Below are 19,781 nucleotides of genomic sequence, written 5' to 3' on the forward strand. Positions count from 1 at the left end.
TTGCACATTATCTAATTAGCATGCATATATCATATACTTGCATTCATTCCCATACATCTCATGCATTCATGGATAAACAATAAATATGGTATGATCATGGACTTTCTAAGGGATTCAATTCTGGGCCACCAAGAATTGAATCAGGGCATTCCTAGGTGCATTTGATTCATTCATATTACAAGAGTTACTGAAGGAGTACATAATCAACACTTGATCTTGAATCCTCCCACTGGTCCCACCAATGCTCTTGGCCTCTTTGATCTTCTTGCAATCCAATTACATAGTAATCCTTGGCATACCAAGGTGAATTTACAAGAACTAAATAAATGAAATTACAACCCAAAAATATTACAACCTTTATAATACATGCCTAAAAAAAATTAAAATAAATTAATTAATTTACAACCCAAAGAAACATAAAAGAAATAAATCCAATCACATTGGTCTTTTATAGTCCATGATCATCCATCATGCATATCACTATTTAATAATTAAAATAAAATATACATACTTAAATTAAATTGAATATCTCATATTCAACTTAAAAATTTAGATTTGAATATGATTCAAATAAATTTAAAAATTCAGATTTGAGTCACATTCAAACAAATTTAAAAATTTAAATTTGAATCACATTCAAACAACTTTAAAAATTCAGATTTGAATCACATTCAAACAAATTTTAAAACTTAAATTAAATTGAATATCTCATATTCAACTTAAAAATCTAGATTTGAATATGATTCAAACAAATTTAAAAAATTCATATTTGAATCACATTCAAATAAATTTAAAAATTCATATTTGAATCACATTCAAACAAATTAAAAAAATCAAATTTTAATCACATTAAAAAAAATTTAAAAAATTCATATTTGAATCACGTTCAAACAAATTTAATTGTGTGATTATATTTCTAATTAAACAATTTAATTAGACATAAAATGGACCTTAGATCATACAACAATTGCACATTCTCCATCCATTTACCATTGTGGTGCATCAACCACGCGCACCATGGTGTTCATCAAACATGCCGCCACCTTGCTTTGCAACCAGCAACTAACTTTTGATCTCATGATCAAATCACACAATTAAATCATATAATCAACAATCTAAATAGCAAATATAGTGGTTCTGATACCAATTGCAGGAGCGAAAGCATGAAAAACACAAGTTTAGATCATTGAATTCAAAAATTTTTCACCTAGGGTCTCATGCATCATGTAAGATTTATTTTTATCTATTTGATTTCAATGATAAACAACATATTAAAACTCTTTTTATATATTATTGGATCTACATTTTTCATTTAAGATTTTAGAATTAATAGATTAATTCATTAGAACCCTAGATTAGATCAAGAACAAGTGCACTAACCTTTTTGATGCACTGCAGTGTGTTTGGCACCTTTGGGATCTGCCTAGGACACCAAATGTTGTCCCTCAAGCTTTTCCAAACCAAGATCACCAATGGCAGCCCCTTGAACAGCTTCTAAAGCTTTTTCAATCAATTAGAAAATCAAGTTTTGCCTTTTGAGAGGTTATAGATGTAAACAGGACACTAGAAATGATTTCTAGTATTTTTAATTCAAGAGATTATTGGCAAATCTCTTTGAATTGATGAGAGATGAAGAAGATGAGAGGGAGAGTTAGCTAAGGGTGGCAGCACCAAAGAGAATACAGCAACTTGTCTTTTTTGTTCTTTCATCCTTACACTTATATAGCTAGGTCACTACTGAAAACCCTTGCCACATGTCACCTTCTGATTGGCTCTAGGTTTAATGGACCCAATCACATTGTGCCAAGTGTTAAACCTATATTTAATCTTGACTTTAATCATCTTATATGTTTAAAAGACATATGGCAAGCTTATATGTGGTGCCATGTGTTACCATCTCATGGTGCCATGTATCACCATCTCATGGTGCCACATGTCACCCTGTGAAAATGACCAAAATACCCCTGTGTCTTAATTTTGAGTTCTTAACCCTAAATAATTATTTCTCTCCTTCTAATCAATTTATATCAAATATAAATAAATTAATTAATCTCTATTAATTAATTTCTCATTAATTAAATTCATATTTAAACACTTTAAATATAAATTTAACTTATACTATACATCCAATAACCTAGATTTGGTTTCAAGCCATGCTAGGGACTTTGCAATCTAATTGCAAACCAAACATATTTAATTAATCAATTAAACTCTTTAATTAATTCATTAAATCATATTTAACTTGGTGATTACTTGTGTATGTGTGTGACTTACTAGGCTCATCACTAATTGGCAATGAGATATGATATCAGCTCTTAATACCATCAGAACTCTTTCTTACCATAAATGATTTCTCTAAATCATTTTATGTACCTCATAGACTATGGTTGTAACATCCTCAATTTCGTAGTCCGTACGTCCTATTGCTCCAACGGCTAATATCTGCCCAAAAAAATCAGAATGTCTGGAACTACACTGTAATGACAGTGAAGAAGTATAAAATAATGAAATATGTGAAAAGAAAAATTAAGAAAAAATAAAAGAGATAAAATGTGACTAAATTAAATGAGCCAAACCAGTAGCGATGGGTGACCGCACTGGGAAGTTACGGCGAGGACCATTGACTAGCCCTGGACTGCGGGGAACTTGGGGAAATATTTTCAGGACATAATTAAAGGTCTACTGAGGTGTAATTGACATTGGAAATGTCAAAGAAAAATTAATAAGTTAGTATAAACGAAAAACAAAAATTAAAGAAATCGGCGGTATAAGGAGTAAATCGGTGTTACCGAAAAAGTCTGAATTTAACTCGAAGAGGGGCATTTTGGTCATTTGATATCTAGAGTTACCTTTTGACCTAAATGTCCATTAAAAATAAGTAGTATTAAATTTTGAGAACCCCATGAAAAAGGAAATTAAATGTGTAATGAAAAATAGGGAAAATATGGGGTTTAATTTAATTATTATATTAGTAAACTTTACTTAGTGGAAACTAAGTGGCACTATATAAGGACACCCAAGGAGCAAAATTTTCCCACTCACTTCATCACTTTCATCAAGCTCCTCTCCCATGGCCGAATTTAAGCTCTCAAGTGTCCTCCATGGACGTCCATGAAGCAAGCTCTATTTCCCTGCCTTTAAGCCATTATTTCTTTAAACTCCCTTCATGAAAAATGATGCCTGCACCATGGGAACAATGTAGGCAGCAAAAAGGAGAGGAAATTCCAAGGATTTTTCAAGCTCAAGTTGAGATTAGTGCTAGTTTTTCTTCCCTTGCTTAATTAAAGTTTGTATTGAGGTTATAGTGAGTAGTTTGGTTGAAAAATTTAAGGAATTGAGTGAGTATTTGGTGTGTGAAATTCTTAGCAGCCATGAAAGGGAAGGTAAGTGAATTATTCTTATATGTAATTGATGGTATTTGATGGGAATTAGTGTGGATTAAAGTAATTTGTGATGCTAGGAAGTTAATCTCATGTGTAACTTATGATAGAGCTTTTGAAATGAGGATTTGTATTGTTACTTCATTTTGGGCAGCCATGAGAACATGGAAAATTAATTATCTCATGAATTTAATTGATGTTTTGGGATGTTAATAAGTAAGCAAATGAGGGTTACACTTGGAGTGATGAAAGTACTTGTGCTAGAAATTGATTAAATGTGAATTTTTGAATTAGAACATTTGAATTAAGGATTTAAAAGTGGGACTTTGATGTTTTAGTAAACTACCATGTTGGGCAGCCTTAAATATCATGAACTTGTGTGTGAGTTTATGAAATTTATTAATGAAATATGATGGTGTTGAATGGTGGGCAGTTTGTGTAATTGCCATGGAAGTGTATGTGTAATATAAGTATTGATGTACATTGAATTTGGGTTGAAGTAAATGTTAAGCATTAATGGTGTATTGTGTGCATTGAGCACTTGAGTGTTCTGCCCAAAATGCTTGCTGGAATTGTGTACAATATATATAGAAGTGCCATGATTAAATGTTGAAGTATTAGGAGGAGGGGGATTGTCAAAATTGGAAGTGTAATATTCAAATGCAGGTTGTGTATGTTGGCAGCACCAAACTTAGGTCATAAGTGCAAAACTGTGAACGCAATTAGTATGAGGCCAATGGAGGGTGAAACTAGACACCAAATAGGCCAACTATCATGTAGAAATATTGCCAAAATTTTGCCTAGAAACTAACCTTAAAAATGACCAAATCTAGAATGGCAACCTTGCAACCCAAATTTTTGACCATATGAACAGTAATCATTAGCATGACCATAACTGACTCAAAACAGGTCCAATTGACCTGAAATTTACCATGTATAGCTTAGACATACAGGTACAATTCTTATGAAGACACCAAAAACCAGAAATGGCCAGAACCAAGTCAAATAGCTTGCACAATTTCGGTTACCAAAACTGCTAGAACTAAATGTGACCTAAAATTGACCAAATTTTGCACTAAAGGTGTAATCTGTTCAGCTTTAGTAAAATTACCATATATTGGTCTATACAACTCAGCAAGACCTGAAATTTTGCCAAAAGTTCAATAAGACATAGAGCAACAATTCTTATGAAGACACCAAAGCCCATAAATGGCCAGAACCTAGTCAAATAGCTTCCACAAGTTTGGATACCAAAATTGCCAGAACTAAATATGATCTAAAATTGATCAAATTTTGCACTAAAGGTGGTATCTGTCCAGCTTGAGTAAATTGACCATATCTTGGTCTATACAACTCAGAATGACCTGAAATTTTTCTCAGAGTATAATAAGACATAGAGCTATAATTTTGCTTCTGACCAAAAGCTAAAAGCCAAGAGAAATAGAACTTTAAGCTAGACCAATCTAGCACACAAAAATTGAGAATTTGACATTTAGGTATAATGATGCTTGAAGCAATTTGGCAATTAATGCCAACTTGTAAAAATGGTAAATTGCACTATATTGGCAGCATATTGAATTACGAATTGTGACATGTTGATACTAGAATCAACTTATGCATAATGTATGAAAAGGTCAACATTTTCATTGACTAGTGAAATGTATAATGACCATTAGACCCTAAAAATAAATATTTAATCTTATACTATGCCCTAATTTGCCTAGTTGACTAGTTTGGATAGGTTGGCATGCTAATAGGATTCTGACAGCTGTTCTGTAAATGACTTTACGTCATATTGTGTTTTATGGCTTATTATGCTATACTATGATTTTAATAGCCTCTGGCTATACAGATTGTGTTATTATACTCGGCTTAATGCCTGATTGATTATATGGCTTTTTAGCCACACTATTTGCACATCGGGAGATACTTTGTGATCGACAGTGTGACTGCTCTAGGTGTTAGGTACCCAATGCTATTATATTCGTTTATCTAGTCTGGTCAGTGTATAGGCTACATGGGCAGTCAATTAAATCATTATTCAATTCAGGCAGCTAAGTTAAGTTAAGTATAATGAAATTTCAATACAATTAAATTAAGTATTGAATGAATGAGTAAAAGAGATTAGCAAAAGAAACATAACAAAAATATAAATTGCTAAACCGTAGAGACTTGAAATACAATATAGTTAGAATAATTTGTATATTGAGTAGTATTACTGAAAAGTTATAAACTAAGCACTTCCAAAGAGGAACAAACTAGTATATAAGATCGTTGATACTATAAGTACCATACCAAATTAAATTGATTCCTGAGTATCTGAATTATGATTTATTTATTTCTTTATTTGTATATATTATTTCTTGTTGTACTATTGCACCACTAAGCAGAAATGCTTAGCGCGATGGAATTGCTTCCTCACGTAGGTACTTGTGCTAGAAATTGATTGAATGTGAATTGTTGAATTAGAACATTTGAATTAAGGATTTAAAAGTGGGACTTTGATGTTTTAGTAAACTGCCATGTTGGGCAGCCTTAAATATCATGAATTTGTGTGTGAGTTTATGAAATTTATTAATGAAATATGATGGTGTTGAATGGTGGGCAGTTTGTGTAATTGCCATGGAAGTGTATGTGTAATATAAGTATTGATGTACATTGAATTTGGGTTGAAGTAAATGTTAAACATTAATGGTGTATTGTGTGCATTGAGCACTTGAGTGTTCTGCCCAAAATGCTTGCTGGAATTGTGTACAATATATATAGAAGTGCCATGATTAAATGTTGAAGTATTGGGAGGAGGAGGATTGTCAAAATTGGAAGTGTAATGTTCAAATGTAGGTTGTGCATGTTGGCAGCACATAACTTAGGTCATAAGTGCAAAACTGTGAACCCAATTAGTATCAGGCCAATGGAGGGTGAAACTAGACACCAAATAGGCCAACTTTCATGTAGAAATGTTGCCAAAATTCTGCCTAGAAACTGACCTTAAAAATGACCAAATTCGGAATGGCAACCTTGCAATCCAGATTTTTGACCATATGAACAGTAGTCATTAAAATGACCATAACTCACTCAAAATAGGTCCAATTGACCTGGAATTTTTACCATGGATAGCATAGAATAGAGCTACAATTCTTATGAAGACACCAAAGCCCAGAAATGGCCAGAACCAAGTCAATAGCTTGCACAAGTTCGAGTACTAAAACTGCCAGAACTAAATGTGACCTAAAATTGATCAAATTTTGCCCTAAAGGTGTAATCTGTTCAGCTTTAGTAAAATTACCATATATTGGTCTATACACCTCAGCAAGACCTAAAATTTTGCCAAAAGTTCAATAAGACAAAGAGCAACAATTCTTATGAAGACACCAAAGCCTAGAAATGGCCAGAACCTAGTCAAATAGCTAGCACAAGTTTGGATACCAAAACTAACAGAACTAAATGTGATCTAAAATTGACCAAATTTTGCACTAAAGGTGCTATCTATTCAGCTTTAGTAAATTGACTATATCTTGGCCTATACAACTCAGAATAACCTGAAATTTTGCCCAGAGTGTAGTAAGACATAGAGCTACAATTTTGCTTCTTTAACCAGAAGCTAAAAGCCAAGAGAAATTGGACTTTAAGCTAGACCAATCTAGCACACAAAAATTGAGAATTTGACATTTACGTACAATGATGCTTGAAGCAAATTGGCAATGAATGCTAACTTGTAAAAATGGTAAATTATACTATATTGGCAGCATATTGAAATACGAATTGTGATATGTTGATACTATAATCAACTTATGTGACACCCCTTACCCGTCTACAGCGTAGCCGAGCAAGTTATGCCACCCATTGTGGCGGAGCATCAATTTATGTTTCTATTACAATTTCCCCCTTTATAATTCATTTATTTTCAATTTTGATACATATGAATTTATCCGTTAATTTTATAGAAAATTCGGCAGAGTGCCGGCTGTAAATTGGAAAAATAGTTCTTCTGAACCTGTTTAAAAACACTTCCAAAATAATTACCAAATCCAAACTCCATTATACACATTCAAGTCAATCTCAAAATCTCAATCTCAAATCAGAATACTATTTTCAAAACTTTTCTGTTCACTTCATCATTTGAAGCATATTCACAAATAATTCTCAACATTTCATTTTTCAACATACATAATGCAGAAAACCTCAATAATATGAAATTTCATATATTTACATTAATACATAATTATGGGATTTTATAGTTACAATCCAAACTAATACAAAATGCAAAATACAAAAAGGGTGACCTATAGTCCTAATGTTCTACCATATGCAGTGCAGACGTGAGGTGATTCTGGACTCCAAATGCAGCTCTGAAGACTCACCTCGTCTGATGTCTGCTGGGCTCCCCAGCTAGGTCTCCAGTACCTGCTGTCGACACCATATTTTGGCCGATCAAACCAATCCCCAGTACTAAGTCTCCCTTTGACAGCTAACCACATTTCCGATCTCTCTTTGCTAGATCACCACATTTTCGATCTCTCCTCACAAAGAATTGAATCAATGCTAAGTCCTCACATCAGTCAAAGCCTTACCGGTCTATTAAATCACTCACCGATCTCTCAAACCCATTGTCGAATCTCCTGACCAGTCAAGTATATTCCTGATCTCTATTGACAAACGAAATTGAACTGACACTAGATCTTTGTTACCATTTTTGTTGCCGATCTCCCTTTCAAAAGTTTAAAAATAATTAAAGGTTCCATTCCAGTTTAATGATGATCCCGATCTTAAATGTTCAAGCCAAATTCCTAATTTTAATCAAGTCTCGTTTAGCGTTGGTTCCTTACCGATCTCATGCTCATTGTGTTTTCCGATCTCTCACACTTAGGTTAATAATCACTTTCAGTCATTTCAACATACTTCGACAATCAAGTGTTTAAATAATTTAGAAATTTTCCGATCACAACCATTCATCGAACAAAAGAGGCATTCCATTTCATTTCATTTCAAGAAGTTGTACAAGTTATTCAGCTGGAGGATCACCCCCAGCCTGATCTACATTTTGTCCGTCCCCTCTCTCACCCTCAGCCTCCTCCTCACTCTCCTCACCTTCATCCTTGGGAGCCAGGTTGGCCATCCAGGAGAAGTGCTCCTCAGGGTAACGCTTCTTGAGCTCAGCCAGGAGATCTCTGTGAGCATTCACATAAGCGTCGGCCACTCCAGTCACTATCTCTTCCTCTTTCACCTTGAGCTCCTCAGCAAGGTGAGCGAGTTGAGCAGCTTCATTGGCCCGGAGCGCTTGCACTTCTTCAAAAGCGTGAGCTTGCTCGGCCAGCTTGTCCTTATAAAACTTCATTCGCCCCTCAAGTTGAGATATGTAGCCCTGAGCAGATGAAAGTTGAGATCGGAGGGAAGCTGCCTCATGACCCATCCTCTCGACCTCTTTACCCAGGCGATGTGCCTTCTCTCGTATGATGTGCTGGTTCACTAGGCACTCCACGTTCAGGCTCATGGATCGGGTCAGGATATCATCAAGATTATCTGGAGACAGCCTATCCCGATCTTCTCGGAGACAGATAGAGGACGCTAAGATCTTGGCGAAATCAGGATTTTCACGAACCGTACGATTCTTCTCCATTGAGTGGACTAAGACTTGGGCACCGCGGGAGATAGTTCTCACGTTAGGTTGAGAAGGACCTTCTTCTGCGTTCGGAGCAACTGGAGGAGGTGGAGGCGGCTCTTCCCGGCGAGGAGGGGATCGGACCACTTCTGCGATCACCGGTCCCGAAGGTTGAGACGAGCCTTCTTGTATTTCCCCGGGCTCATGCCTGGGCGTCTGCATTTCCTCAACTCGCTTCATCTCCCATACCTTCAGGGAGATCTCCCTCTTTCGCTTCCGGCTCTCCTTGGAGGCTTCGCCGCTTGCTATACCTGCACAAAGAAGAGGTCAGTGAGATCGCTAAGGTCCTGAGATCTGAGATGCAGAAAATACCAATGCCGAGGTCAGAGAGTTGGAGCCTGCGATCTTTGCCGGTGATCAATTCCATAGTCCAATGGTGCAGCTCGGCGGTCACTGCATCCAAGCAAGAGAACTTCTCTCTGGACGCCTGCTCCTTCAACTCCATCACCATTGCGCCCTGTTCCCTATTCAACACAAGACGCTTCGGAATTAAGGGGAATTGGTGTAGCCAGCTACGAGGGAAACCCTCAAAGCCATTCGGAATTTTGCTCCTTAGAATGAAGAAGCGGTTCTTTCAGTTTTTCAGGGAGGAGGGCAGATCGATGAAGAGCCCGCAATGTGGCTTTGCCTAGAAAAACCAATACTCATCGTCCTTTCGACGAGTTAATCTATGCAGTTCGGCGAATACCTTAGGCGTAGGATGGAATCCCTTAGCTCGGCAGAGGCCTCGAAAGGCTACTAAGATCCGCCACGAGTTTGGGTGAACTTGAGCTATGCACACTTGGAAAAATTTTAAGACTTCCTTAAAGAAGTCGTTAAGAGGGAACCGTAGCCCGGCTTTCAACTATTCTTCGTATACCATAATCATGTCATTCTCTTTGAAGAAATGATCGGCCCGGAGATCGCCGTGACACCGGATAAGTTCATATGAATTGGGCTCAATGTTGTACTCCTGGCTGAATGACTGCAGATCGGTTTCTTGAAGGACCGATGGCAGTTCGTCCATGGGAAGATTCTCTCTCCCTGAAGAAGGCGCATGCCTTGAGGACGTCACTTGTTCCCGAACTGAAACGGAGACTCTAGGAGGTTCAGGTTGCGCCCTTGGCCCGACCACCTCTACTTCATCAGATGACCACGAGAACTGGATGGAAGGGGGACTCGCCGCTCTCTGACCTTCGATGCCGCTCATTTTCAAAGAAAATAAAGAATTTGAACTAAAAGAAGGATCAAAACCCTTACCGGAGCTTGATCGGAGTCAGAAGAGCTTGAGAAAACGAGAGAATTTCGAAGTTGTTCGCGATAAGCTGAAAATGACACAAGAGAGCAAATGGCTAACCCCCACCCCTATTTATACTCGTCCGAGCACTTAATGGTCACGGCATCCCAGGCGATGCATCGGTCAGCGAGATCTGCCAGCTGTTTCTGACACATCTCATGAATATTCCAGAAGTTCCATAAAGAGATCGGCTAACTAGAGATCGACAGATTAAGATAAATCTTTTGAATGGCGGATCGGTTTAAGGTCATTTAAATTAAAGGTCAGATCGGGTAAATACTTCAGAGATCGGAAAATAATTAATGCAATAATAATAAAATGATAATTGACAAATAAAATCTTTATTTCCAAAAGATTGGATTACATCATTTGGGCGATCTCTAGGGATCGGATTACATTAAAATTGGACTACATCATTCGGGCGATCTCTTGGGATCAAATTACATTAAAATTGGACTACATCATTCGGGCGATCTCTAGGGATCAAATTACATTGAAATTGGAATACATCATTTGGGCGATCTCAGAGACCGGTGGAACATCCCATCTAAAAGGGGGCCTATGTCAAAGTCAACATTGTCACTGATCCAAAGGATGTCATCGACCGGAACCGAGCCGCTGTCGGAACACCCAATGTGAAGGAAAGCCGCTGTTGGAACACCCAATGTGGTGAGAAGCCAAATAAACTTGGAAGAACAACCGCTAAGGGTCGACAGAACATTAGTAGTCTTCTCGGCCGAAATCGGTTCACCGATTATATCGATCGAACGACTCGAGATCGGCACGACCAAGGTCCGCGATCCAGATTTGTTAATTGGTCCAGTTCTCTCACCATCATCAGATAAGGTTATCACAAATATTTGAGCACCGGGGTCATAAATTTTCAATCGGGAAATAAAGAGGTCCATCGGAAAGGGATCAACAGCCACAATCATGGCTGGAACTTCTGCCAGAGCAGTTAGAACTGGAAAGTAAGAAGGAAGAGAGGGAAATCGAATGAAGAAAGTCTCCTCTGTCAGGGGGTATATATAGGGAAAATCGGGCATTTATTGTTAAGCGACAAGCGGGCGCTTGAGAATCGAGGGGAATTAATGCTTTGACCGGACCGGGCCTGATTAAGGGAAATATCGGAATAACAGAGATCGGAAGATGGGAGACCGGTATGCAAGATCGGAGAAGGATCTCGTTGAAAAGACCGAAAAAGAGGGGAGGTCGGGAGACAAAGAGAATAAGACAGCTCCTAGCAATTATCGTCATAATCAGAGCCAAGGTAGTTAAAGCGTTGCAGGAGAAATCTCAACCGCACGCCCCAAAATCGCCCGCATTTCTGACATGCGTACGTTAGGACAGCGCTGTACATCCTAATCTCCACCGTTGATCTTACTTGTAAGGACGAGCTCGGAGCCCTCGGATCGAAGAAGAAAACGGCAAAATCAGCGCCCTTCACTCCCAGCCCTCGAATCGCCCTGGACAAGAAAATTTAGGACCGTCAGATTAGAAGAAGAAAATGACAAAAATTCTGAAGGGGATCTCAGCCGTCCGTTCTGATCCTCTTTAATCCCTGAGCCTCAGATCATGTCCTTCGAAATCCTGACCCTCCATCTCCCTCAAAATAGATCCTGACCCTTCACAGGGAACACCCGGTCCCTATAAATACCCGCGTGAAAATTTTTCAGGGGGACAGACAAAAAAAGAAGGAAGTTATTATAGCGGAAGAACTCTGAAATTTAATTCAGATCGTTACTCAGCTTCCATAAGAAGAACTTTTGAAACTAGTTTTCTGAAGTGTTTTCTTAAAAGATTTGGAATGCTAAAACTCTCCATTTTCAGCTCGTTCCTTATCCCGTAGCGTTCACATTTTTCAGTTCCTTGTTATCTTTATTTTGACTTCCATCACCCATGCTCAATCTCATTTAAACTCGGGTATAATTCTGACTCGATTGCATTTAGTGAAGCACTCTTTGTTCCAAAGCGAACCTTAGTCTCCCGGCTATCAACTTGCAATCTTATTGCGTTTTGTGATTCTCGGTTAGTTCACTAGAATCGACTCCTTACAGGTCAGTATTCATGTTGCCATTTTATTAAGTTTAGTTTTTGTTTTACGCATTTCCATTCATCTTTCTTTATGTATGTTATTTTCTTTAAGTTCATATCACGCTAGAAAGATACTGAGAAAGGTTGTGCTCTAGTTTATTTCCATGTCGATACCTTTGTTAATCTTTATTATTTCTGAGCGTAAGTCATCTAGCTCCAAGCGATACATAAGCAGTTGGATGAGATGTAGGTAACGGCAACTTAAGAGTACTTTTGAAATAATGAAAGGTCTGAATAATAAGCCTGTAAAATGGTAAAGCTGAGTCACTAGAATAACTCAATAGGTCATAGGGCAAGACGTCCTAAGACAAGCAAAACCAAAACCCGGGTAACTAAATGGAATAGATCGGTTACCAGAAATGCTGGTAAGACGACCATATTGGAAGGTCGGAGGATTCGGTTTGGCATCCCCTGCCCAGTCCTAAGGTACCAATAAGTTAAAGAGGTCTTGCGCAGACCCCCTGACACCTTTGAAAGTCAGAACCCTTAGCCTTAGACCCTCTCAATAGGTATATTTAGAGAGATCGGAAAAATCCTCATTCGACTACCGTTTAATTAAAAGAGGTCGGAGGAGAGTTCCTATCCGATTCTCAATCTAAAACTTTAACAAATATTTTAAAGGAAATCGAAAGAGAGTTCTTATCCGGTTCTCAAGCTTAAAAATGTTAACAAATATTTTAAAAGAGATCGGAGGAGAGTTCTTATCCGGTTCTCAAGCTTAAAAACGTTAACAAATATTTTAAAAGAGATCGGAGGAGAGTTCTTATCCGGTTCTCAAGCTTAAAAACGTTAACAAATATTTTAAAAGAGATCGGGGGAGAGTTCTTATCCGGTTCTCAAGCTTAAAAATGTTAACAAATATTTTAAAAGAGATCGGAGGAGAGTTCTTATCCGGTTCTCAAGCTTAAAAAAGTTAACAAATATTTTAATAGAGATTGGAGGAGAGTTCTTATCCGGTTTTCAAGCTTAAAAACGTTAATCAACATTAAAAGAGATCGGAGGAGAGTTCTTATCCGACTCTCGAGCTTAAAAATTTTAATAAATATTTAAAAGAGATCGGAGGAGAGTTCTTATCCATTTCTCAAGCTTAAAAATTTTAATAAATATTAAAAGAGATCGGAGGAGAGTTCTTATCCGGTTCTCAATCTAAAATTTAAATAAATATTCAAAAGAAAACGGAGGAGAGTTCTCATCCAATTCCAAAAATTGATTTCTAATAAAATAGCCCTTCAAACAAAACTAACATACAACAGTAACTCACTAAGGTTATCTCATTTACTTATGTATCTGGGTAATCCAAACTTAGTGAAAAATTAAATATTCCTTTTTGTTAAAAGGATTAACATTTCCATTCAAGCTCTCCTAACTAATTTATAAAAATGCGAAGTTAAATCTACTCACCCTTATTAAGGGACGAGGTGGGGTGCCTAACACCTTCCCCACCCATTTACGGACCCCGAACTTAGAATCTCTATTTTTGAAGTGGTTTTATTTCAATTTGCCTTCACAAATGGTTTTCTTTAGTTTCCCTCAAAACTAAGGTGGCGACTCCTCATTCTTTTCCACTTCGGTGAGGGTTCGTTCAGGCGACCGCAAAATCCCTTACGACAGCTTGGCGACTCCACTGGGGACTATGATTGACTTGACCCCGGTCCAGAGGTCCAAAAGTAGATCTAATTTCTCAATCAAATTATAGTTAGGTGGGCTCACTCGGTAATATTTTATGTGCTAATTTTTGTTTATTCCTACTTACTGTTCCGCTTGTTTTGCTTTTTTTACTCCTTACAGTGCTCTTCATTTGAAAAAAAAATGAAAAAAGGAGGAAAAATAAAATCCCCCTGAATTGGGAAGAGATAAAGGTGTCCCTTCACACACTGAACACTCACACGATGTCCTCACACACTTCAGCCCTATACCCAGGCTTTCTTACCCTTTTAGGAAAGTAGGAGGGAGTCATGTAGCGGTACCCGTGGGTTTTACCCCGTTAGTATCCATGAAGGCTTCTGCTCAAATTGAAACTCATTCTATTCACTATGATACCCGTGGAATTTTCCCGACAGTATCATGAGGAATAGAATGAGGCTCTACTGTTTACAGTAGGGGTAATTTGGGAACCTGTGGCTTTTAGAAAATTAGACCTTGAGCTAAACTATCACGATAGCTGGAAGCCGTAGCAAGCTACCTTATAAGATAGAACTATCCAATTAGGTAGCACCTAGCTGGTACTAGGACTCTCCTTTATCCTAGGACAAAAAGGGGCATACTTACTCTTAACCTATTCTGTTTATTTTATTTTGTTCTTATTTTTAAAGGTAGTCTTGAATCATATTGTTAAGAAAACCTACACATTTTCCTACTTTGATAAATGTGTAGGTACCACTCCGCCAACAATATAATACAAGATTACCTGAATTTATCCTACTAACGAGTTTTTCCGCAGGCATCATCAAACCAAAAGTCTGTGAAAAGGATAGGCATCATTTTTATCATGGCATCCTCAGTCGGCAGAAGAAGTTCAAAATGCTAAGCTTTGGTCCAAATCAGCTCATAGTCCAGTACCCCCGCAAAATGATGTTTCCAAGGCACATGCTGGCTTGCTACCTTCATTGGATCTGAATAAAATTGAGGTCAGAATGAACAGTCTCGAGGGTCTGTCTAACGGTTGGAGGTCGCTTCCCGACAGGATTGTAACCCTAATGCGAGTCAATGTCCAAATCCCGGCATTAAAGGCCATGTTGTCGGTTTGGAGTCCTAAGTACGGAGTATTCTCTTTCAATGATATTGATACAGTTCCCACTATGGAAGAATATCAGACATTACTAGAGATTCCTTACCTAATGCAAAATCGGATCTACCTTCATCTCGAGCATAGGCAGGCTTGGAAACGATTGACACATATGATTGGTATTTCCCCAGAAGAAGTAAAGTCAAAAGAAACTGTCAAAGGAAACACGCATGGTTGGTATTGGACACATTTCAAGAAGTGGTTAGATCAATACATCCGAGAGAAACAGTGGGATCGAGCTTCAGTAACACTCGCTTTGGGAATCTATGGCCTGATTTTGTTCCCGGGACCATCGGGAATCATAACCCGCAGCACGGTGGAAGTATTCTGGGCGGTAGAAAAGTAGGAGGTCAATCCGATACCGGCAATTCTTGCGAAGACCTTATTAACCCTTACCTACTGCAGACAACAGGGCAAAGGGTCCATTAAGTGTTGTTCTCAATTGTTATACCTTTGGATTATTAGTCACATGTGCCCTGTGGAGACAAAAGGATTGACTTGGTACCTTGACTAGCCTCCCATCGAGAAGATGACCCGATTGGTAATTAGTCCGAAGAATGAACAGCAGTAGCGGGAACGGATTTTGAGTTTCAATAGCCATGATTACTGTTGGAGGAAACTGTGGGCGTCAAGCCAATCCGTTTTGATCAGCACGGGAGGTAATCAGTCGGTATCCCTAATCGGAGTGACTGGATACACAAGTTACACTCCGACATTGGTAATGAGGCAGTTTGGCTCAACACAGTCCAGAATCAACATTGAAGAATATCACCAAGGTCATTTCTACCATGAGCTCAATTAAGAGGAAGGGTTGAAAATGGCTCACAAATCTTGGGAAAACATCTCTCTGATGGAAAGGTCGCCTAAAGGTCCAAGTACCACACGTGATTATCTTGAATGGAGGGCTGACAGGGATCGAGAACACTCAACTGCAGAATTCGAAGACAGCGACCCTCGCCGAAATATCCTATTAGAAGAAGCTGATAATCGTCTGGCTGACTCACTACAAAAGGCAAATACCGAGAACTCACAATTGCAAGAACAAGTGAAATAGCTGGAAAACCAACTGCAGAACCTTAAAAGAAAGGTGAGAAGGCTCAGGGAAGAGGCAAAAGCTGAAAAGATAGGGTTCGAAGAGCAAGAGGAACGATGAAAAAAGGAAAAAGACTGTCTCCAAGCTGTGGTAAAAGAAGTAGAAATACAAAATAGTAAGCTTCAAGAAAAAATAAAATACCAAGAAATACTCGTTGGGGAGTATAAACAAGAAAACAAAAAGAAGAAACTCGAATTGAAAGAACAGACACTACTCATCAACGATATCTTTAAAGAATGTGCTAAGGAAAGGAAAGAGAAAGAAAGACAAGCTGCTCTTTATCAAGAGCTGAAAGAGAATGTTGACCAGCTGGAGAGAACGATAGCACAGGGAAAACAAGAACTATTACCTGAAACCGAGTATGCTCTGAAAGCATTCGACCCTGCCAAACAAGAAGAAAGGTTATATGAGTATCTCAAAAAATGTCATCTCATTATAAAGAACCTCCCAGAGCCTAGGCCGATGTAAAGAATACGGTGTACAAATTATTCGGTTAATGAAATGATTTTTGGACCATTGTTTAGCAAATTTGTGAATGAATAATATGACTCCCGTAGGAACTCCCTCGCTAGGGTTATGTGAAAAATTGAATGTGCTACATGGACAGGTATCATAAATGCGCATTCAATCCAGTCATTCACAGTCAGACTATCGAATGATGCCATGATAAAGTTGATGCAATTATCCTTTTGCAGATTACATTCTGGCTCCCAAATGCCACTATATCCTTCATCCAGACCAGGACTTTTAGCTTTTTTTATGAAATTCGAAATTCATTAAAACTTTTTACTCCTTACAGAAAGTCAACATTGCTGCAAACAAGGCAAGCCTGACCAAGCACACGGTTCAACCTAAAAGAGTGTACTTAACAAGATCTCGAACAAAGAAGATAATGGAAGATCAGGAACAAGTACAGAACCTACAAGGGCAGGTTTCCGAATTGAAGGATCAGGTCTCAGAACTTATGAGACTAATGAGGGAAATGTCCTAGAATAAACCTGCTTCAGAACCTAACTTACCACTACCTCCTCCACCTCCTACAACAATGGATCCTCACCAGGCTTCAACTTCTTTTACCTTTCAGTCACCTTTTCAGAACCCGACAATCACTGTCAATCCGGCTACCATGAATAATGACCTACCTCACTCTCATTACCCAACCGTTTCAAACATCGACCCATACCCTTTAATTCTAATCCCTCCAGTCCACTCTACCCCTCACCTCCCAATTGGGGGAGCATTTCATGCAGTGGGAGGAGAAAATAAGACGAGAGAAAATGAAAAACTATTTGCTCTAGAAGAGAGATTGAGAGCAATCAAAGGACTGAACATGTATGGTTCAGTCGATGTGGCATCACTTAGATTGGTTCCTGATGTGGTAGTGCCACCTAAATTCAAGGTCCCGGATTTCGACAAGTACACCGGGAACTCAGATCCCCGCATCCAGCTGGCAACCTACATTGCCAAGATGTCTACCTTGACAGAAGATGACAGGCTTCTCATCCACTTCTTTCATGAGAGCCTCTCAGGAGCAGCCCTGAGATGGTGCATACAGTTGGACAGGAGCAAACTGTGCTCCTAGAAGGATTTAGCTGATGCCTTCTTAAAACAGTATAAGTTCAACTGCGACGTGGCCCCCACAAGGAGAGATCTCCAAAATTTGGTGCAAAGGGACAGGGAAAGCTTCAAAGAGTATGCCCAGAGATGGAGAGAGAAGGCTGCAGAAGTATATCCTCCGGTGACCGACAATGAACTCTGCTCCCTATTCATCGAAACACTGAAGGCTCCTTACTTCAACTTAATGATTGGGAATACTTCCAACAGCTTCTCTGACATCATTCAGGCCGGTGAAAGAATAGAGGCCAATTTAAGAATGGGACGACTGTAGGAGTTGGCTGAGAACCCTGTAAAGAAGGCTGCCAATTTTGGCAAGAAAAAGAGGGTGATGTGCATTCCATCACTCGGCAGAATAATTACTCCCCACTTCCCCAAAATAACTACCGGCCATACTCTTCTCCTCCTGGCCAAACCATCGCAAACATTCCGCCTCCTTTCCCGAATTATCCACACCCGCGCCCACAGTATCCCCCACCTACAAATTACCAACCTAGACCACCTCCTCCTCCTGCTCAACCAAGACCACCACAAAACAAGCCAAGACCCCTGAGAAACCCTGATCCACCTCTTCCCCTCCCGCTTAGTGAAATATACCGATACCTTGTCGGTATAAACCAGATTGTACCAGTTCCCCTAGACCCAATTCAGCCTCCATATCCTAGGTGGTATGATGCCACTGCCCATTGTGAGTATCATGGAGGGGCAGAAGGGCATTCAACTAACAATTGTGGAGCACTTAGGGGGAGAGTGCACGCTTTAATCCGGAATGGATGGCTGAAAATTGAGGGAAATGGTTCCCTCCCCAATGTTACCTCAAACCCATTGCCCAACCATAATGCGGGCAATGGTGTAAATATGATAGAGTCTGACGGAGAGAGGTCAACACCGGAGGTAGACGAGATGATTCCTCACTTTGAGGATATTTTTGCCGTGGCAATAAAGGAAGGCTACCTTTGCCCTCGGGCATCAAAATCAGTAGAGGATGCGGGATGTCCTTACCATGGGGGGGGGCAGCTGATCATGAGCTGCAAAACTATGAGGAATTCAAGCAAGAGGTTCAGAACTTATTATCCCTCAAAGTTCTGAGGTGCCAGACAAGGTCGAAGACGGAAGGGGGAGTGAACACAACTAGATACAACCAGAATGCTTCTACCTCTAAACCCAAAATCACCTTCTCACCCCCAGTAGCCTCACCGCCAGTAACGGTTATCCGAACTCCTCCTCAGCTCCCTGTCACCAATACTCACGCTGTTCCTTGGAACTATAATTTCCAAGTTTTCACTCAAAGAGCGTCAAACAATACATCAGCTCCTAATCTTGCCACACCTCCGGCACCACCAAAACCATGTTTTACTCCTCATGAGCATTTTAAAATGACTTATGCTAGACCTACCGCCATTACTACTCCCCAGGTTAATCTTCAGCCTGTTGCTGCCAAAAAATCCTCCCCACCTGAGCAAGAAGTCGAGTTTATAACTCAAAGTGGGAGATGTTACGGGAACGAAGAGAAAGAAAAGAAGAAGGGGAAAGTAAAAATGGGAGAGTCACCGAAGGATACAGAAAAGGAGGATGAGAAGACAAGGGAAGTGGAGCCTGCCGGACATAAAGAAAAAGAGGAGCTGCTGCTCCAAATAATGAAACAAATTGAGTATGATGTGGTGGAGCAGTTGAGAAAGACACCTGCCCGAATTTCACTGTTATCATTGATCCTGAGTTCAGAAGTGCATCGACAAGCCTTGCAGAGAATCCTGGATTAGGCCTTTGTAAACCTCGACATCACTCCGGGGCAATTTGAGAAGATAGTGGGACAAATCCAGGCATCCAGTTTTGTTACTTTCTCGGAAGACGAGATAGATCCTGTAGGCCTGACACATACT

The sequence above is a fragment of the Hevea brasiliensis genome, chromosome 5 (assembly GCF_030052815.1).
Source record: "Hevea brasiliensis isolate MT/VB/25A 57/8 chromosome 5, ASM3005281v1, whole genome shotgun sequence".
Taxonomy (NCBI): domain Eukaryota; kingdom Viridiplantae; phylum Streptophyta; class Magnoliopsida; order Malpighiales; family Euphorbiaceae; genus Hevea; species Hevea brasiliensis.